Below are 19,286 nucleotides of genomic sequence, written 5' to 3'. Positions count from 1 at the left end.
GTGTTTAAAACAATAAATGGCTATAAAGCAAGAATCAATTTAACAAAAATCAAATAATTTGTATTTCTCAAAATGAGTAATGTCCTCTACAATAAGCCTGCTTTAAGGAATCAATACTTGTCATTTTCAATGTATTTAGAAAACTTTCTCTTTTAAAGCTGATTTTAGATTCAGTTTATGAGCTTGGATATAAAAACATCTCAGTATTTTCTAGTTACAATTATGAACATCTCAATATTTTCTAGTTACAATTATGAATCTACCCAAACCACCCAGCAAGAATTTTAAAATATATTTCACCACACCATAACTTCAAAAATTCTGATTCAATAGGTCTTAGGGTGAGGCCAGTTGTACATATCAAGTGAAAAGGATAACAAAGAAATAAATAAAAAGCAAACTCATCAGGTGAAGAAAAAAAACTGCTTTAAAATTTCTCCTTTTAAAAAGATAATTGCTTTAGCTTAAAGAAGGAAGTGAGAGAGTTTGGCTTTGTGTTCCCACCCAAATCTTATCTCAAATTGTAATCCCCAGGTGTTGAGGGAGGGGCCTGGTGGGAGGTGACTGGATCATGGGGGCAGTTTCCCCATGTTGTTCTCATGATAGTGCATGAGTCTCAAGAGATCCGATGGTTTTATAAGGGGCTCTTCCCTCTTTGCTTCCTTCACAGGCTCTCTTGCCTGCTGCCCTGTAAGACGTGCCTACTTCCTCTTCTGCCATGATGGTAAGATTCCTGAGGCCTCCCCAGCCATGCAGAACTATGAGTCAATTAAATCTCTTTTCTTTATAAATTACCCAGTCATGGGCAGTTCTTTATAGCAGTGTGAGAATGGACTAATATAGAATATTTTCCAGTGGGAAGAAAAACACCTTTTGTGTCTCTCATGAGTCATTTAATCTTTCAATTACTCAATGTTAGTATACCTGTCTGTAAAATGCAAACCATAACGTATGTTCTACTTATATGGTGCATGAGTTTCCTCACTGAACATTTGCTACTATGTTAGAGATACTAGGCTATGAGTTGGGGATGTAAATAAAAATTAGAATGATCTTGGTTTTAAGAAATTAAAAATATACAAAAGGAATAACACATGCAAAAAACAACTCAGAGCAGATGATGATCCACAGTAAACAGAGGTATAAATTAAGAGTGATGAGTTTTCCAAAGCTAGAGAGCCCTAGTGGCTGGAGAACTCAGGGAATATTTTAAGGAGGCCACACACAGAGGCTCACTCCTGTAATCCCAGCACTTTGTAATCCCAGCTGAGGCTGGCAGATCACTTGAGGCCATGAGTTTGAGACCAGCCTGGCCAACATGGTGGAACCCCATCTCTATTAAAGATAGAAAAAATTAGCCTTGCGTGGTAGCTTCTGCCTGTAATCCCAGCTACATGAGAGGCTGAGGCATGAGAATTGCTTGAACCCAGGAGGCGGAAGTTGCAGTGATCCGAGATTGCGTCACGGCACTCCAGCCCTGGTGACAAAGAGACAAAGAGAGACCATCTCAAAAAAAAAAAAAAAAAAAAGAATATCAAGAATATCTTAAGGAAAAAGAAACATTTGAAAACTCCTTAAGTGTGAGTTGTAGCAGCCAGAACCTAAGGGCAGACTGATCAACAGAAACAAAATGAGAGAGATTAAAATAATAATAACAAAATAAACAGAACTCCTAGAAATAAAAACTGGTCTATTTGTCAATATCATGAGGCAAATTACAAGAGAGGCAGAGAAGCTACAATGAAGAAAGAATTAGAACAGATTAAAAATTTTGACTATTACCTAGTAAGCAGTAATGCATGCTGATAATATTTAATAGGCATTTGTAATTGCAAAAAAAATACTCTGCCAAGTGCTTTGTAAGCTTCATTTAGTCTTTTCAGCAAAATTAAGAGGCAGCAACGTTATTGTCCCATCTTCTAGACAAGGGAACTGAGGTTTAGCCAGATTGAATACTTTGGCCAAATTTTCAAACTCCTTCCTTGGTGGAAGTGGTAAAACTCTTAGTAGATCTGCCTCAAGTCTGGAGTGAGAGCAATTTACCACGACGCAGTACTGCCTCTGGAAATGGGATTGTACCCAGGGTAAATATTGAGCTAGTGAGTGACACAAAGTGTCACTGCCTTAAGGACTTAGGTTAATCTCGTCCCTGAAGGAAACCTAACACTGTATGTCATCAACTTTAATTCTTATAATATCCTATATGTTACTGTTCTGTGAAATTTTCATAGTATATTGTAATTTCTGACCTCTGGAAAACACCAGAAGTCACTTGAGGGCAGGAGGTCTGAATATGGCTTATTTTTTATCATATCTTATTGCCTAACATGTTGCCTTCTTTATAATGAAAAATCAGTACATATTACGGAATGGTTAATTGTGGGGAAAAAAATCAATTAAGAAAAATATATTTCAGGAAGAATTGGAGAGGGAAGAGATATACGCATGCGGATCAGCTCAGCTAGGTCTTTGGATTTGCAGGCAGCCATGCCTCCTGGCTCATCAGCTTTATCTCTTAATACCCAGTGAAAGGGTACTCACCTTTCAAGTCCCTCTTCAGCTGCCCATGAGTAAAAGACCATGTTCCCTCCTCCACATTTTCCTGAAACTCCATTCATATCGCAAACAGAACGCTAAATAATTGACTATGTACTTACTTTTAAACGTGGCTCTCTCCTACTATATTTCCATTTCATTGAGAAAGTGGACAAAAAATCTCATCTACATCCATTTCTCAAGTTCCTAGCATCCCGTATAATATATATCTTAAAACTCTAAAATGTTGTTGACTTGTGAAGGAAAGATGTAATTTGAACTTCTTTGGTGTGGAGTTGGAATCAAATGGAAAGGATCATTTTAAAAATACAGATAGAATTAAAATCATTTGTCAAATAATTCTATTTGAGAGAAAAAAATGAGATTTATAGAAAATACATTTTTTGCCTTAAGTAGTGGAAAATGAAAAGCAGTTCAAAAATGGTCCCAGGGTGATGATTGACTTTGAAAATCTCCCTTATCATTGAGGATAATTATCTTGTATAAACAGGTTTGCTATATTTTAGACAAAAATTGAGAAGGAAGTAGATATTTCTAGCTAAAATTATTTTGGGCTGTTTCTTGGTTTTTACTTACTTTGGGAGGTGCTTTCATATGCTTCTTTCTATATTTATGATCCATTTACTATTTATTCTGCAAAAAACCTTTGCCCTAAAATATAGCACTAAATATGACTATGACATCATCAAAAGGTTGCATGCAAATTTTAAACATTTCTATACTCTTATATACACCATTTCAATTTCTGTTTCCCCTTTGAAGTTGAAATAAATGTTCTACATATTCATTTGAAATAATACCTAGTGTGCAGCATTGCTGAGAAAAAAACTCCATCAGTCTTTTGAGAATAAAAGCAAATCAATAGTAATATCTCTCAGAATAGAAGCACTTTTGTTGACAGAAGGAGCATGGTTTAATGGGAAGCAAAGTAATCTTTGTTTTCAGTCAGACTATTGGGCTGTGCACGAGAAATGGCATGCTCTGACCACTTGTTCTACGTTAAAGGGCAGTATGGCAGGTTCAAAATAGAGAAAATAATTTGCCTAATAGCAATGGACAACTCATAGCTTTAACACATAACATAGAGATCATTATTATAAGATTTGTATGCAATTTTATAAATTTGTCTTTAGTTCCCATTTAGGGCTATTCTGTTAATTAAATCAAATCATCCCAGTGCCCCAAAGATGGGTGATACAGAACCTATTCACATGGTATCCTGTAATTGTGATTAAGTTATTCCATGTCCAATGTCACAACTGAAGTTTTACTCAGGTTTTGATGATGATGATGATGATGAGGAGGAGGAGAAGGAGGAGGAGGAGGAGGAGGACAATGTTGATACTTTAGGATGTAATATAAATCTATCCAGATCGATTGATAAATAGATATCACTATAGATATAGTTATACATATAGAAATAAAGTAGGGGAAAATTTTGTGCTCATATATTCCTATGAGCTATATACAAAGACAATTTATTTTGATCGAATTTATTCATGTTTACCTTCAGATAATAAAGAAAATAATGAGGAGTAAGACCACATAAGCAATCAATGACTATTCTTGACTTAAATACCTAGGTCAGTGCTTATTTTCATTTCCTAGAAAATAATTGTATTATTTTCTTTTTAAGTATAGGTACATACTAGTAAAATTACAAGCAGTAATTATAGGTCTTCCTCTTCTGCAAGCATGTTACTACGTTATAAAAAACCCAGTCAAAGAGGCTTGATATTTGGTGAGTACGTATGTTACACAAAGTAAAAAATAGTTTTAGAATTTATTAAAAAATGTAAACAAATTTGTCTCTTTGAACTTCCGATGAACCCACTGAAAAATGCATTCAATGACCAGAGTTTGCTGGTATTAGTTCTCTGCTTTTCTTGTAGGCAGCATATTTTCATTTAAGTTTTACAAAATGCAAAAATAACAATAATTCAGCCCCTGGTTTCTTTGTGTCGAACACCAGAGGATTCTGAAAGGAATTTTTCCTAGAGAAGGTTAAACGTATGAGTCATTAGAGTTTACTTGTAACTGCACAGTAATATATTTTAGTTTAAAAATGATATCTTGCCCCAAAAATATTGTTTTAAAGATTTCATGCAGCTTTTGTAAAACATTTGCTATAATTCATGTCAATATGTAAACATTAAATGGCATTCATTTAAAAATGATTCATTTTCAATGTCATCTTATAACCCTTAATGTAAATTCACATCTGTTTCAATGCTTCCAAGTGCAATGTTCACTTGGAAAAACATCTAAAGCCAGAAAACCTTGTGTACTATAGAATAATAATTCTCAACATGACCACAAGGTGGCTCTCAACACCGAAATATGTTATTTTCCCTGTGGACAAGTGAATAGAATTTTACCAGAAATATTAGCAGCAATTTACCCTATAAATGGGTCAATACTTCAAAAACATAAATTCATCTCAACCCTCTGATCACGTTGTGAAGCCTAATTTATATTGTTTTAAACTTCAGACAGTCAAAACAACACATCAAATGGTTGAAAACCTTTAAAGAATTTGAAGGATTTTGAAAAGAAATGATTATTTCAGTAGTCTGCATAATTAATTATTCAATAACCATTTCTTGGGCTTTAAAAACTAATTTCTCCTCTAATTTTGCACAATTTTATTCTCACTGTTTTTTTATTCTCACTTTACTTCCAACTAAATGAAAGCAAAATAGATGCAAGTTAACAAACTTTGTCTCTAGTATGATAAAAGAATGTGAAAATTAAAGAGAAAGTATGTCAAAGTTTTTAGTCCTTGTAAAGTCCAGTTCTAAAAGTATATATACATTTAGATGATATATTATACTAAATGTAAAATGTGTGTAATATTAATAGAATATTTTAAATTAGCCATCCTGATGAATAAGCCATGAGGTTAAATTATTTTGCCAAATATTATAGTGAAGTTGTGAAAATAAAGAATCCTATGAAATGGGCACAGCATTTAATCAAGATGAGAAGAAAAAGGTAACTGTGACTCTGATTAAGCAGATAATACATGATTAAAGAGATAATAAATGTAAATAATATAGCTATGGCAGATAGGAGCATTATCTTTACTATGCTCACCAAAGTATAACTTTCAGCTAGGTTTAGGAGTCTCTATTACAGCTTACCTCATCTTTACAAGTTATTGGATAAGACGAAGTGCTAAGTATGTCCTTCCAGTATGTGAATGTATAAATAATATATTAATTATCCCTGAGTGATAAATAAAACTGAAAAGAAAAAAACTGTGATATAATTCTGGATTTTTAAAATAAAGCTTTTAAAAAGGTATTTATGAACCCATATAAATGTATATTTTATGACCTCAATGTATGTTTTCATGTGTTTATGTAATCCGTAGAAACTATTCCAGATGCTTTTTAAATTAACATATAAATAGAGCCAAAAAAAGGAAATAAAAAACAGAAACAGCGGTTTCAAATAGATCTTCATATCACCTTCAATGTGAAGAATGAAAAGAATGAATGATCTAAATAAAACCTGTTAAATTTTTCACATTTTGAAGCAGGTTCTATGTCTTCATCAGACAGTTTCAGGGACCTTGTCTAGGAAATCGGTAGTCCGCTGACCTTTCAGCTTGTAATATAGACTGCAGAATTATTCTTGAGATTTATAGGTATCAAAACTTTAATGGGATAATTTCTGTAATGCACTGCCTCTGTTCATCATTCTTTTTCTAATTCTCATTACTCTGACCTCAAGAAGCAGAATCTGTGAAAGGAAACATTACTGCAGTGTATTCAGAAATGGCTCATGTTTCACCTGAGTGAGTTTATGTGGCTCATGGACCTCACAACAGTTAGTCTCACTCTTTCTTATGCTTTTTTCCTCCTCTGTCTCTGTTTCGAGTCCTTCCTATCGTTTTCAAAATTCGTATCCATCAATTCCCTAGTTCATGCAATGCCTCTCTGAGAATGCAATTTTTCAGATTACATTCAAGTCTTTATGCAAGTGACATTTTCACAATCATTAGAGAATGAATATATTTATGTTTTATATTGAGCCCTTTCCAATTACAATCATAGACTTATGAGCCCTTTCCAATTATAATAATAGGTAAATCAACTGTGTCCCTGGAAATGTTATGGTTCAAACTCCCATTTTTCCAAAAATAAAATTCAGAATGAAAAATTTATTACATTGTCGGTAGAATTAGTAAGAGAATTAGACTTAAAACACCAAGAATGTCTCACTTCAAGTACAAAATTATTACGTAATACAAGTTAAAATATTTAAATATTTTAAAGTTGTAGCCCTAATGATATTAAATGCTGTGGTAAAAATACAACACACTCAATATTAGTGAAAAAGCATAGGTCACATGAATTAACATCTAATAATAATACTAATGACAGTAATAGCTAGCACTAGAACACCTATTGTGTATTAGGCATTGTTGTTAGACATTATAGTAATTGCTTATTTTAATCATGACAATTGCCCTATGATGTAAGTATAATTATTAACCCCATTTTACAGATAGAAAAAACTACCAGTGACATTAAATATGAAACATATGGTAAGTGGCACAGCTAGGATTTAAATCCAGACAGTCTGGTGCCACGATCCATGCTTTTATCTGTCAAAGGACCTTGTGAGAGCACTTAGGTCAGGGTCATTGCATTTTCTAAGAAAGGAAATCTCAGTGCTTCTAGAATGTAGGCTTATCACTGTTTAGTCTCCTATTAAACATGACCTTCCTCTGGTGTCCTCACAAAAGCAGACTACTATATAGAAGAGTCTTTTTCACAGAGTGACCAAGTTTTAAACACAGTGGCCTCTATGAAGTGCTTATTTTCATTACTTTAGGAGTAAGGAAGCTCCTGTTCATAAAAATTGTCTGTATACCAAACTCCCGTGACATACAATATACCTATATAACAAACCTGCACATGTACCCCTGAACCTAAAATAACAGTTAAAAAAAGGAAGAAAACAAAAAAATAGCAATAGAAATTTGGGATACATTTGGCCTCCTGATACATAATTTTTCTGTAGGTTTGTTGATGGGGATGGGTATATTAGTCTCAACTTTGGGCCCTTGCTTTATCCCGTATAGTCCCCTGTGTCTGCAAGATGATAACTGGCTGTCGCAAATTTGTTTTTTTTTTTTTTTTTTTTTGAGACGGAGTCTCGCTGTCGCCCAGGCTGGAATGCAGTGGCGCGATCTCGGCTCACTGCAGGCTCCGCCCCCCAGGGTTCAGGCCATTCTCCTGCCTCAGCCTCCCGAGTAGCTGGGACTACAGGCACCCGCCACATCGCCCGACTAATTTTTTTTTGTATTTTGAAGTGCACCACAGATCACCAACCAAAAGGCTGCTCCTCACGGAAGCACCAATTCAAAATCCATTCTCAGGGGTAGACTAAAGAAATCTTTTTTTTTTTTTTTTTTTTTTTGAGACGGAGTCTCTCTCTCTGTCGCCGAGACTAGAGTGCAGTGGCGCGATCTCGACTCACTGCAAGCTCCGCCTCCCGGGTTCACGCCATTCTCCTGCCTCAGCCTCCCGAGTAGCTGGGACTACAGGTGCCTGCCACCACGCCCGGCTAATTTTTTGTGTTTTTAGTAGAGACGGGGTTTCACCGTGTTAGCCAGGATGGTCTCGATCTCCTGACCTCGTGATCCGCCCCCCTCGGCCTCCCAAAGTGCTGGGATTACAAGCGTGAGCCACCGCGCCCGGCCAGAAATCTTAGGCTACACAAAAATGTTATCTTGAACCAAACTGCTAACTCTGATATTTTCTTTAATGATGTGGTATGGCTATAAATGCAACGATGCAGCTTTAAAAATATAGATAAGTGAGATCCTTGTATTAGTCACTTTAAAAGCACCCAGTACTTATCTTTCTTGTATTTATCAAAGCAGGAATATAACAAGTCATGTGATTATTCATACAATGGCTCACAGTAGCAGAGACTTCTGGTTGTTTCTCCCTCTTTCTCTCTCTTCCCAAGTTTGTCTTTCTGGATGCTTGCACAGTGTCTGGCTTATGGTAGGCACTTAAATAATACTTGGCAAATGAAGGAATGAAAGAATGGATGAATGAATAAAATGCTTTTGAGGGGTTTCTTCAGCAGTATATCTAATGGAAGATGAAAACTTAAGACTGTGTTAGGTGGAGGAATACATGACTGCCCAATGATGTTCTACCATCTAATTCTACTACTATTTCATAAAAATGGAAACATTTAGAACACAACTACTGATATTTCCATTGTAAATTATATGATATTTAATTATGAATATCTCAGATTAGAACCTGCCTCTTCTCAAGGACAAAATTTGTACTAAATTCATCCTTGTATCTCCAGGTGTGACAGAAGGGAATGGGTCACAGTAACTTCCCCCAAAATGAGTGAAATTAATTAGGAGCTAAAGAAAAATTGAGCAAATTATTGTATAGATAACAGGATACCAGTTAAATTAATAATAGAAACTGCAAAATAAAAAATATAACACATATAATAATAAATAGCAACATATGATAGCCTCAAATCAAAAGAGAGTTATTTAATGATTGTGAATTTTGAATGCATAGTACTGAGCCCCTAAGTACTATCAAAAATTTCAAATTTCCATAAGGGTGTTTCTGGAAACAGTGGTTCCTATGCAAAGTTTCATTTTGCTTCAATGAAGTACAAGGCTCTCCCTCATCCACACTTTTTTCTTCTTCGACCTACCTAGAAACAGGCTTGATCTAGCCTCTACCTATAAAGCAACGTGATTAATTTCATTGCTCTTAAGTCAAGATTATGGTTGCCATTTGTTTATTTTCGCATCTCCACTGGGCTGGATTTCAAATTTCATACTCCATCATGACGGCAAATCTAACTCCAAGGGGAGAAAAAAATTAGTAAAGAAAATATTTTTCTCAACTTAAATTTTAGGAGTATTTCATTTCTGTCTTTTTTTAAGTATTGATAGCAAGTACTTATGTCTATTCGCAAGTTAGCGAAGGATTATAAATTAATTTTTAAAATATTATGTATAACTATCTAGTATTAACTATTGAAAATTAGGATACATATTTTAAAAGACAGTAGCTAGAAGACAAGAAAGTCTCAGAAAAAGTAGAGTTCTCATTTATCATTTTTAATTGCATACAGGAAGAAGGGGGGGAAGTCACTTCTTTAGTGTAGAAATTCTGTAGAAAACCTCTACTCTTCACTCAGTAGTTGAAAACAAAAAAAAAAAAAGAAAAAAGAGACAAAGTGACAGTGCTTCTAAGTATATGTCTGTGCTTAGGATTCATTTTTTAACTCATCTCCAAAGGAATAACTAAAGTCTTGGTTGAGGGGGTAGATAAATAAAGATTTTCTGTAAGTTTCTACTCATGGAGAAATATTCAAATTTAGGGAGCTAAATGCAGGCAGAATAAATCTGCATGTTGCTGTTTTTCACTCTTCAGGGACTACATATTGAAAAATCACTCTGGTGACAAAATATGATTCAAGACTACAGAGCAGGAATAACCCCTAACTTATAATGCTTTAAGAAGAAGTCAAAAAAGAAAAGAAAATATATTATAGTTGACTAAGCTAATAGATAATCATTGAATAATCAGCTTCTTATTTGATGTAATACGTTGACATATATTTTACTCCAATAGTTTCTTTTCTTCAGGTCATCACTAAAGCAAATCAATATCACACTGTTGGTTTTGAAAGTATGTAATTCATGTTTTTGATCTTATTAGCAATAGATTTAAACCACTTGAGTTAGAGGTATAAAAATTTTAATGTTTTGATTTAAGGAAAATATTTTAAATAAAATAATTGATAAATACACTTTAGAGGTTGAAGATTTATTTGGAAACACAAAACGCTTAAAATTCCTCAGGTAGCTTAAATATTTTCAAATCTATCAAAAAATAAGCCTATTAATTTAAAATTTACTTATTTGGAAACATTATGGTGCCTCATTTAAATATGAAGTTTGCTTCAATAATTATGAAAACATTCCTTCATTCAGAAGTCCCAGAATTTACAATGGATTCAAAGGAAGTTTATTTGACTCAATTTTATTGAGAGTGGAGCTATATTTTTACGAAAGGAGAAACAGTTACATTGTAAAAGCTTGTATTAATATTATGTACAAAATTTACTCAGAATTTTCCAATTACTAGGGCGAATATATGGGCTGCCTTTGATCTATTCAGATAATGATATTGAATTTCAGCTTTAATTCTTGTATTTATACATATTACATTAACCATGGAGAGAATTCCCAGAATAACTCAAGGTAGAATATTTACTATATTCAGTTTATTGATTATTTCATTTTGTTACATATTATGCCTACCTCAATTATGGTTACACTTTCTGTTTCCCAAATTTCCAACTGGAAACAAAAACAATGGTAGTTCTTTACTACATTTGCTCCTTGTATGCCGGATTTCATGTTTAGATTCCAAACTGGTAATACTTGTTTCTTGCAGCAAAGAAGAATCAACATATCTAGTGAAACACTGCTTTCTAGAAACATGTAATTTATGTTTATTTTAAAAATCAGGGCTCTGTCAAACCATTTCAATATCCTCTCTTACAGTAAATCAAAAAAGATTCCTAATCAATAACTTATGCATTGAGCATAATAATTCATGTCTGTACATTCTACATTCTGATAATTTGGAGGAGTCATTTCAATAATAAATGCTGAATTCCCATACTTGGCTTGCTAGTGCAGTAAACTACACTGGTGCCAATTTCAACTCCTTAGAAGCCTCAGTGTTACAAAATTTATAAAAGAGTTGCTTTCATTTAAAAGAATAGATTCTAGCCAACTGAACTGTCATATACTTTGTGCTATAATGCAAAGGATAATGTAATAAATGTAATGTATAATGTGGCAGATGATAGAACACTGGCCATAAAAATCACAAGATTTACAGAAATATAAGTTTACAATAAGGTAATTTTTTTTAAAGCACATGGGAAATTTATTCAAGGAGTTTTGTAATTGTTTTAAATGAGGAAGGAGGGAAAAGGAAAAAAGAGGGAGATGGAAATAGATACAGATTTACAGAAAGAGACGTGGGATAGGAGAGAGAGACAGAAGATGATCTGCTAAATTTATGGGGATCAGCAGGGCTCTGAAGTGTTTAGAAATGTCATTTAATGCTGAATTTCCTGTTGTGAAGCAATGTTGTATTATATCTTATAGTCTATTGTTTAATTCTGTCTTGAAGCTTGAAATGTCATTTAACTTTAATTTATATTATTGCATCATACAAAGTATGTCGAATCAAGACTGCTTTCTTGAAAAAAAAAAAAAAAAGATTGAAAATTGAAATCACGTGATTTGGTAAAGTGCTTATAATGTTTCTGACAAACTCTCTAAGGATACGAAACCCTTTACTGAAAGGCATTTTTATATGAAGGCATTTCAATCTCCCACAGGCAGGTATTATTTTGAAGGAATGCTACATTTTATTTCCTAAAATGATGTAAAATGTGATTTTATTGTACTCCTTATTTAATTTGCAGCTTTCCCTTTCTTTAGTTCCAATTCCAATATGGTTAATGTTTAACCAATGTCTCTTAGTCATAAAGCGTATAAGTAATCACATACATTGCAAGAAAGAAATCAGATAAAAATATAAAGAAACTGATGAAAATAAAGCACTTTCATTCTTAAAAAAATCAAGAGTTACTTTTTTGTGAGAAGTTGCATTGATAATAGAGTTAAGCAAAAGTTGTATTAAAAATTTTTAAACAGGTCAGATTATTTCAACTCATCATTGTTAATATTTCATTAAGAATAATACATTCCCAGAAATCTACAAATTTAATGTGATGGGTCTTATTTTTTGACAATATGTGTCTACAGTTAGTTCAAGTGAGTGATGACAAAAACGTATGGGAAAAGCAAAATGGCCTTATATGCTTTAGGTGCCCTTCTATTCAAGAAAGACAGGACAACTGGATTGTAAAAGGGCTCAAGGGCTCATACTAAAATGTCAAGTGAGGTGAGACTGCTCTACAGTCAGAAAAGAAGAGGGCACAGGCGACCCAGAGCTGGTATTGTTATCTTAGAAAACAGGCATTGCTTGGTAATTGTTTGAAATTGTCTCTTGTTCTTATGCATGAGAAAAAAATCTGTAATTTTGAAGGTTGAACTTATTGGGGTAAACGCAGAAAATTATATGAATGCTCTGTGAATATCATCCAAAGGTTTCAATAAGAAAAAAAAGGCAGATTTTCTTTTAAATTTAGGACTTGTATTTTTTCTGTAGATTTCAGATTATTGTAATTATGACAAAAAATATATTTTTTGTGAACTCATTGGTCTGTATAAGTGTCAAGAAAAGATAAATAGATTTGTCTGTGCTAACTTTCAGTTTTTCAAATATGCATCTATAGTGTCATTCCAAGAACACTTCTTTTTACTACTTAAAATATCATAATATGAACCATATATTGTACTTAGTATAATGCTTAATCGATTTTACCATTGCTCAATATATGTCTAAGAAGGATGAGGAAATTTTTCTTGCTACTTCCTTTTTAACTTCAATCTATTCCAGACATGACTGTTAAATATAATATAGTTAGTAAATTGTCTCTTTTAAAACCCTATTCCAGATAATATGTTGGGTTAATCGAAAGTAGAGTTTTCAAACATAGACCTGAAATTTAGAGATCAAATATCTGTATAAAATTACTTATAATTGGCATAAATAATTTTTATGTTTTTCTGTTTATAATTTCAGTATTTTACAAGTACTTCTAATGTGACAGCAGTATTAGAATGTAATTTGCATAGTAGAAATAAGAATATAATGTGGCTAATGCTTTTAATACCCAAGGGCTACACTAGAGATAGTTGGGTTTGCATCACTGATTTGTATTAATTGCTTACTGTGAAACACTATTACTGATAATAACACTTAATAAGAATGTGGTTCACTTTGCTGCTGATTCAGCATCATCAGAGCCAATACTGTTGCTGTGCTGCAGCCTAGTGGAATGATTTGGTATAAAAATGACATATTCCAGTAAGAAGTGTTATCACTTGCTGCAAAGTAGGTTAAGAAACATAGGAAATCAGTCATAAGCACAGAAACCCCCCAGATAGTATATGCTTTGCCTCAGTTATTTGCTTATATAAAAAATTAAGTAAAGGTCAAGAAATTCACCCTATTTTTTATACAAGATTCACATGTTTTGGAATTAACCTTTCCAGTTTCAAATAGTCTATTTTTCAACAACAACAACAACAAAACATACCTCTTCCAGATTACACTAACTTTGTAAATAATGTGTCAGAAATATCACTCTAAATTAAAATCAATCTTTTGTCCTCTTTTTTTCTTTTTTAAAGAAAACACCAGTGTGGGTAAAAATCTAACAATGAAATATTAAATTGATTACCTGCATAGTACTGCTCTAATTAATAAACAGTTTCTATAAACATCAAGGAACATCACCTAGAGCATTAATCAGGTACCAAACAATTTAACCATTGACTTCACGCATATGCATATGTAGGTGGATGCTCATACAGTTTACCTTCTTTTTTCCCATTTCCCAGAGATTTTGGTTTTGTTTGTTGTTTTTTTTTCCCCCAAACCTTTAAGTGTATGGAATTCTATTCTTTGATTGAAGTCAGGGAAGGTATATGCATTCACCAGAGAAGTCAATTTGTTCACAGCAAGTATTTGAAACCCAAGAAGTATCTGATTTAATGAAAGCAGACACTGACTCATACTTTAATAACACAGCCAAAAAAAAAAAAAAAGTGAAAGAAGCATTTCTTTATATTTTTATCCTCAGAATGGGTTTGTATCTGATGTGTCCCTAAGGCACAGATCCACGCTGTTTATACTTGTGCACTCTCCAGTCTCTTCACCACATCCCTCCCCAGAAAAAAGCATTACTTCCTTATGCATTGCACACTGAATACATATGTGCCACGTTTAGTACACTGTGGGGAGCAGGGGGCAGATTATCTATGCGACTTAGCATTTACCTATGTTTCTAGGACATAACCTCTTCCTTTCTTCTTCATCACTTTTAACTAAAAATGAACATACGGCTCTGTCAATGACATAATGTTTTCATGAAAGTTCTACTAATTAAAAATCCTCACCATACCAGACCTAAAAAATGAGCACACTCTTGCCAAGTGTTATTCACCACAGAGAAGCTCTTGTAGCTACGTTTTAAAGGAAGATAGAGAGGGGGATGGTGTGGAGGGAGAAAATCTACTAACATATGCATTGAAGTATAACAGTTGTCAACATCAAAAGGATAGATTATTTTTAATATAGATCCTTCAAGAGAAAAAAATAGGAGAAAAAATAATGTATCTCCAAAGAGCTGAGAAGTAATGGATGTGCAGTTTTGGATAATAGAAGCTTTTACTGGAATGAAGGAATGAAGGACCACAATTATAGGAAACAGATCTGTTTTTTCAAAGCAAAAGATGATAGGTCATTTTTAAAACAATATTTGTCTTTGTACCTGTAGACTCCCCTTTTTTCATATAAGGAGACAGTAGGTTTTTATTTTAGTGGCATAAAAACAATTTCAGACTACTGCTTTTGCCCATAGTTACAGTGCTATCAATAGTTACTTGTTGGGGACATGCATTTATACTTGCAATATGCTGCATTAATTTAACACCACATAAAATATGGATTTTATTGCAGCAGAAACAATAAATGCTGCAACTGCTGACTACATGCATTTACTCTCCCTCTCTTTACCTCTCCCCCCCAATACTTCTGACTCAGATGTAAGATTGAAAATAAGAATTCTGCCTATTCTATTTCTGATGAACGTCAATCTATCGTATTTATGTAGATGCTTAGTGACCACTGACAGTTTCAAGGAGTCTGTCTTCTGCCTGTCATTTCTCTTTATATTGAAAGTACAATGAACTATGACTGAATAAGTGCAGAGAGAATCCATTCATATGGAATGCAAAGTAATGTTAGATGATGTTAGAGTTCACAGCAACAATGTTATCTCTTGAACTGATTTTTAAAATAAAAATGAACAAGTCTGGGCATGACAAATTCACTTCATAACATATTTTTTAGCATTTGTTCCAAGTGAATGAATTCACAAACTCTAATATCATGACCCACTGTTGAGCATAATATATAATTTATCCAGCTTTACATTGCCTATATAGATATTTGAAGCTGTTGTTTCTAGAATTAAATATATAGAGTTGTATGCTTATTTATTTAGGTACTAAAGATAATTATTTTGAAATAATTGCTAAACACAACTTAAAAACAAACATTTATCTCCTCCCTCTCCCCCCCCACCCCTCAAGTGGAAGAATATATAATACCTTAACGGAGTTAAAAGAAAAGAGGTGAAGTCTTCCTACCTTTTTTATCAGCTTCTGGATAATGGAAGTTGGTTCCAGCCAAAATAACCCAGGAGAAATTGTCACTATGTCCTCTTTTTGTTTGTTTTCGGCTGTTATTTTCTATCACTGATTCTACTTCAATCTAACTCAAGCTCTTTCTCAGCATCACTTTTAACTCTGGACAGCAGGGAACCGAAGAAAACGGAGGCGAGCTCTCTCTCTCTGATTGGCTTTCATTCAGTGCTTCTGATTAAGGGGAAAGGAAAAAAAAAAAAAAAGGAAAGGGAGGAAAAAAGCTCTTCCTCACACGGAGAGAAAGGTTCTGCTGATAGAGCTGCAGCACTCGCCATGGGAAGGTTAGAGACTGTGGAAGTGCTGGCTTCTGCGAGCACACAGCGATTTGCAAGTGAATGCGAGGGGAGGGCGCATCCGAGAGGAGGGCTTTGCTTGAAAGGCGTCCCCTCCCCCGCAGGGCAGAAAGACTCTCTGTTTCAAGGCTAAGGTAATCAGCCCAATCTAATCCGCCTGTGTCCGTAATACAATCTCAGGAACAGGACTGCTTCTTGCATTTTTTTTTTTTTTAAAGATAGTTCTTCTGGCATATATATTCCTGCACCATCCTTACACCAGACTACGGAAATCCAAGTATTATCGGAGCGCCAAGTCAAATTGCAACCAGATCTGATATGTTACCAGAGTGATTTTTCGCTGTGGTTTTAAATGTTTATTTATTTTTTGCTTTCAGGGAACTTTCTCGGCTTGATTTTCCAAATCCCTTTTCTTGTTGCTTATTGTCATAGGAGTGCATACCTCGCTCATCATTTTGGAATGTGCGCGAGCCAGTCTTCTCTGCCTAATCTTTGCATTTTAATACTTTATAGATAAAATATTTTATTAAAAATGTAAATATATAATTAATGTTATTAAAATATTTAGACTTTGAACTTGACACGGTCTTCTTTTTTTTCTTTTTAACGTTTTTTTCTCATAAATATGAGTTTCATACCCAAATGAGTGTGTGGACAGATGTAAATACATTTGGATTGTTCTATCTACTTAAACTGTCTCGCTATTTATCTATCTCCACATCAAATTGCAATCAACCAAACCTTACCAAAGGATGTCAGTATAGCTCCACAAAGTAATTAACATCTTTGCATTTTTCTGGCTACAGGTAGATTCTTTTTAAAGTGCCATCCGTAAATAAATTATATACATATATACATATATATGCACATAAATACATATATGTCAATTATAGTTTTAAAGCTAGAGGAGAAATTACAAAGATCATTTGGCCAGTTATTATTATTGTTTTTAGCAGATAATAATGCTCAGAATGTTAAATGGTCACAGGACTAACTGGAGGCGGGGTCAAAGCTGTAATACCACACTCCTACTTCAGGTTTAATATTGTTTCTGGTTGCCATACTGCCTCCTCTGTACCTATTTGATCATTCTAACAGTCAGCAGGCCCCTTATATAATCAGCACAATGAAAAAGGAAGGAAACTCAATCTGAGGGGAAAAAAAAGAAGTGAGAGGGAGATTCTAAATTAGATTCCAAAAAGGTTTTAATGTATCACAGTGTTATTATATGATGAATTTTACCAATTAGTTTTATATTTGAGAACACCAAACATTTCCACTGAGCTAAACAGCTAAATGATATTTAGAGCAGAAATGGACTTTTGAAACTCTTAATTTTACAGATGACGGCATTAAGATCAGGAAAATTCTATGGCCCCTCTAAAGTTTGCTAATAATAGAGCTAGAATTCTGAATTATCACCGTATCATTTGCCCATAGTTTTTGTTATGTTTTGTATGTTTTTTTCAACAGGGTGCCTTAATTTCAGAGTCAAGTGAAAATAGATATTCCATTTTTTACCTGTGATATGTATATTTGTGTGTATTCGTGTTAGCCTGCTATATGCGCGTATTCAATATAATACTGTTATTGACATGCTAAAATTAGCTGTCAAGAGAAATTTATAATATTTAATTAAATGCAGAAGGTTAGGTACACACACACACATTGTTCTCTTATTAAATTAACTATTTTCGTATGATTGTTTAGTGCTAATTTCAAAATATATGACTATATAATGTGAAGAATTTGGGGGTTACATTTAAATAGGTTGAGAAAATAACCAAAGGCTAAGAGCTGAGGTAAATTGCTATTTTATTAATTAGAATACATGTTGCAATGATGTATTCCCAAAATAACATTTTCTGAATTATATAGAAGTTTATGCTTCTCTTACATAAGTTTTTGAGTTGGTGTGTTTATTCTGCCCTGTCTAGTCATCAGAAACTCAGGTTCCCTCTGTCTTGATGCTCAATGTTTTTAAGGAATTGAACTCATTTATATGATCCAAGAGAGATCACCCCACATCTACCTTCTAGAAAAATGAATAAAAGGAATAAGAGAAAGCTGCTCCCATCCTTTGAAAGATGTGACCCTGAACATGTACATGTCACTTTCATGATCTCATGGGATGGAATTTAGACACTCGGTCACACATTGTTGCTAGAGGGGCTGGGGATGTGGTATTTACTCTCACTATTTGCCCAGCTAACGTCACTGGTGCTATTAGGGAGGTGACAGAATTGGGTACAAACAGCAGGATTGTCTATTATATCCATGTATTACAGAGTAGTATATTTTGTATAATATACTTTTTTGGAAAAAAGCAAATTTTTATTCTAGTTTAAAATTAAAATTATGTCATAATGCTAGTGAAATATATTTATACAAAATAATGTTAATAATATTTTAACATTTATGAAACAATTGTCGGTTATTGCATTTTTTTCTTTTTTTGATCAAGTAATATAATTAATAAATAATAGGCAAAGCATCCATGTATTCCAAAGTTCAGGGGATCTAGTTATAGATATGAGAGAATGAAGAGGAAAACATTTGAACAATAAATGAATTAAACCTATTCACATTTTTCTTAATGCTCATCTCATAAAAGAAAGACTCTATATCTGAGATCAAATGCCATCCTATCGAATATATGCCCTAGTAATTAAAATTAAAATAAAGAATAAAAAGAACATTGACTAAAATGTAAAACCTCTGACAATGGGTTTTGTTTCATTAAACAATATTATTTTTCATTTTCTTTATTTCACAATATAAATGAGTTAACTTGGGATTCTGCAAGTTTTTCTATTTCTTTATAATTGTCCCTCCAAATCTTATGTGAAATAGTCTTGTGAATTAGATAGGGTTTTCCTGTGGTTACCAATATCAGGAAACTGGTAGCACATGGGAAGTGAAATGAATAAATGAAATGTAAAAGATACAGTAAACTCTCAATGAAATGAATGGGCCAATATCTTGCAGAAGTGTCCTTTAAT

At 33.5% G+C, this 19,286-nt stretch overlaps 1 protein-coding gene across 2 annotated transcripts in view; it reads right to left on the bottom strand.

The window, feature by feature from the left end:
• Nucleotides 1-16,359, bottom strand: part of LOC129464491 (cadherin-10) — a 165,382-nt gene extending 149,023 nt beyond the window's left edge. The window contains exon 1 of one of the 2 annotated variants that reach the window (XM_055245783.2): nucleotides 15,935-16,359. The gene's annotated coding sequence lies outside the window, so the exon portion shown is untranslated. The remainder of the gene's footprint in view (nucleotides 1-15,934) is intronic. The other variant, XM_055245782.2, reaches the window with a different exon arrangement.
• Between the last annotated feature and the right edge of the window lie 2,927 nt (nucleotides 16,360-19,286).

Source organism: Symphalangus syndactylus, chromosome 16 (genome assembly GCF_028878055.3).
Source record: "Symphalangus syndactylus isolate Jambi chromosome 16, NHGRI_mSymSyn1-v2.1_pri, whole genome shotgun sequence".
Lineage (NCBI taxonomy): Eukaryota > Metazoa > Chordata > Mammalia > Primates > Hylobatidae > Symphalangus > Symphalangus syndactylus.
Note: the sequence above shows the minus strand (reverse complement) of the source record. Positions and strands in the feature narration are given on the sequence as shown.